Source organism: Schistocerca cancellata, chromosome 6, assembly GCF_023864275.1.
Source record: "Schistocerca cancellata isolate TAMUIC-IGC-003103 chromosome 6, iqSchCanc2.1, whole genome shotgun sequence".
Lineage (NCBI taxonomy): Eukaryota > Metazoa > Arthropoda > Insecta > Orthoptera > Acrididae > Schistocerca > Schistocerca cancellata.
Window position 1 is genome coordinate 401,406,978 of NC_064631.1, and position 3,608 is coordinate 401,410,585.

The following is a 3,608-nucleotide window of genomic DNA, read 5'->3' on the forward strand; positions in this document are numbered from 1 at the left end:
GTCAACTGCACATACGGTTCACGTCCACGCTGTCGCGGCATGCTACCAGTGTTAAAGACTGCGATGGAGCTCCGTATGGCACGGCAAACTGGCTGACACTGACTGCGGCGGTGCACAAATGCTGCGCAGCTAGCGCCATTCGACGGCCAACACCGCGGTTCCTGGTGTGTCCGCTGTGCCGTGCGTGTGATCATTGCTTGTACAGCCCTCTCGCAGTGTCCGGAGCAAGTATGGTGGGTCTGACACACCGGTGTCAATGTGTTCTTTTTTCCATTTCCAGGAGTGTATCTGTTAGTGGAAACAGTCTCGAAATCACCGAAGTAATTCTTGAAATTCGCCATAACAGACAAACAGAAAAAATGCAGAGGGCACTTAATACACACTCAAGTGACAGAAGTCATGGTATAGCGTCGTGCACATATACAGATGGCGGCAGTATTGCATAAACAAAGTATAAAAGAGCAGTGAACTGGCGGAGCTGTAATTTGTGCTCAGGTGATTCATGTGAAAAGGTTTCCGAAGTGAGTATGACCGCAAAATGGAAATTAACAGATTTTGAACGCGGATTGGTTGTTGGAGTTAGACGCTTGGGACATTCCTTTTCGAAAGTCGTTAGGTAATTCAAAATTCCGAGATGCACTGTGTCAAGAGTGTGCCGAGAATATAAAATTTCAGGCATTACCTCTCACCACGGACAACGCCGTGGCCGACGGCCTTCTTTTAACAACACAGAGCAGCGGCGTTTGCGTGACATGCAACACTGCGTGAAATAACGGCGGAAATCAACGTGGGACGCACGACGTGCGGCGAAATTTGGTGTTAATGGGCTTTGGAAGCAGACGACGAAAGCGAGTGCCTTTGCTAAAGGCACGACATCGCTTGCAGCTCCTGTCTTGGCTCCTGACCGTTTCTGTCGGCGCCTAGACGACTGAAAAACTGAGGCCTGGTCAGATGAATCCCGAGTTCAGTTGGTAAGAGATGACGGTAGGGTTCGAGTGTGGCACAGACCCCACGAAGCCATGGACCCAAGTTGTCAACAAGGCTCTGTGCAAGTTAGTGGTGGCTCCATAATGGTGTCGGATGTGTTTACACGGAGTGGACTGGGTCGTTTGGTCCAATGGAACCGATCGTTGACAACTTTTAATCGCTTCATGTGATTTCAACAGACAATATCTCGATGATGGCATTGCACTCTAGCCATAATCTCTGAAAGCTACATATTTGTATCTATTGTGTTTCTTCATTAATTACGCCTTGTGTATCTATTTCATCATGCAAACGTTTTTCAGGACGTAATATTCTCCACATTTACACAGCAAGTGAACACAGGATCAATGCCTCATATTTTGTCATATTTGTGTATTTTAATGAACAGTTTCCTATTTTGTCAGTAACTTTATTAAAATGCTGACTGCAAGTATTAAAAAACTGTGCTAACTTGTAAGGGGTCAGTTGCATTTGTTCGAGACACCACAATTGAGAAGAAAATCAAAAGACACTTCTGTCAAGGAGGCCTAAATAACTGTTTAAACACTATATAAGGACAACGTGTTGACATTTGCGGTGAGCGCACTGGTGCAAGAATACTGGCTTATTTATTTATGGACAAATCTTTATCCATAATTATTTAAATTATCCGAGTGTAACAGAGATTTTATAACATTTCTTTATTTAAATATTGTTGTAACATATTAACTTAGTCCAGAAAGTGGTCAAGATGAGTCAAATCATATATTTAGGATGTAAGAACATTATATTGTTGGTGGGAATGGCCTTGAGCCAATGGAAAAGCAGGCAGTAGCAGAGAACTAAAGGAGTCAAGTAGAGACTGGGGCATTTGGAGTGAACAGCTCAAGGGAGTAATTCTGGACACTTTATGTCGAGTGCTGAAAGAAGACAGGCCTGCCTATGGTAACGTGTTTGATTCAATCATATAGGTGATTGATTCTGGATGGTCAATGGCCCTACAATATTCTTACTTTTGAAGGGACTCTTGACTCGTGAGGAGTCTCAGGGTGCTCCACTTGTATTATGGAACTGAGGATAGACCGTGTATGTGTTACTATTCTTTGAATCACTTGTGTTAATTTTTAAATCATCATCAATGAACTGTTTTGGGCTGGTGAATATTTTGTGTAATTGTGATAATGAAAGGGACGAAATGGATATTGTTTTCGCATATCTTTGAGGACTGTTTAGTTTGGGGATTTTAGTACCATTCTCGTAAAGCTCTCAACGAAAATTCACTACATTTCACAAGGTTATCTTTGTCTGTGTTTTAACTTAATATCGTAGGACCACTTCCCGTTTATTTAAAATGTTCCTTCTTGAATAAACATTGTTCAACATAATTCTCTCTTGGCTAAATCAATTGCTGACGATCGAATAGAACCCCTGTTATTAAATTATTCATTTAACTTTTATTTTGTATTTCTGTGGATTTTATGAAATCGCAATTCTAGCTAATGCATAGACTATTTGACTACAGGTCATTGTATGCAGCGAATTAGATGCGGGGCATGAAAGCAGAAGTGCGCGGCTCCACTCTACGACTACATCGAACTACTCTTTTTAAACAGAACTGTGCCTAGCCAGAGTACCTAAAGTAAGAGTAATCACAGGTAAACATACAACTGGCTTGCTTGTATGGGATGCTGGTTTGAAGAGCAACTACACTTAGCAATAAGCGTTAAAAACTGTCCCACATTCAGGCTTCTTTGTTTTACCTTTAAAAATGCATACCAGAGGAATAAAGTTGCCATCATCATTGCAAAAAGTGGTAATTTTTATGGTTCCTCCTTTTTCTCCAGAGGTTACTTGACACATTGTAGTAGAACCTGCTTCCGCTATAACTTTGTCTAGCCTAGGATTCATGTGAAAGCCAGTTTCATCCATATTGTACAGGGGCCTAAGCTTATTCAATAAAGAATTTACTGTTAATGCATCCAGAACTAAAAAAAGCTGCAATTGCTTCTGTATTCATTGCCATAGCCCTGTCAATAGAGAAGCCTCGCAACTTTCTCGTCGCTTGATGTGGGTAACGTTTCAGAAAGGACTGTATCCAATCGCAACCAGCCATTTGAATTTCTTCATAAAATCCATAATGAATCCCTTTTCTTTCTGCATACTGGAACATGAGCCTGCGCAGATTTTCTCCAGTTGGTGGAAATCCACACATCTGCAATTTCTTTATGTAGGTAGCCAATAGTTTCTTGTTGTCTTCATCAGGGCTACCTTGAAATAATAGTAATAATAACGTGATAAATATTCGACACTGAGAAATGTTTGCAGGAATTGGAAATGTGTAGTTGGAGCACCATAGTTAACTTCGAACAACTTTGCCTTTAAATCGTTAATTTTTAATTTAATAACATATTATGGGTGAAAAGTCTACTCATTCTGCCCCCAATCAAGGAAAACATTACAATTAATATAATACTGCTTACTTTGTGGGCTCATAGCATGCTTCTTTTCATCGTTCTTTTCTCAGACATCGTTTCAGAGTTCTGTCTGGGAGGCCATATTCTTGGGAAGCTCTAAACCAATTCATTCCACCAATCTTTACGTCTCCATAGTCACTAGTAGGGGTTATTCAGACCACCTACTCC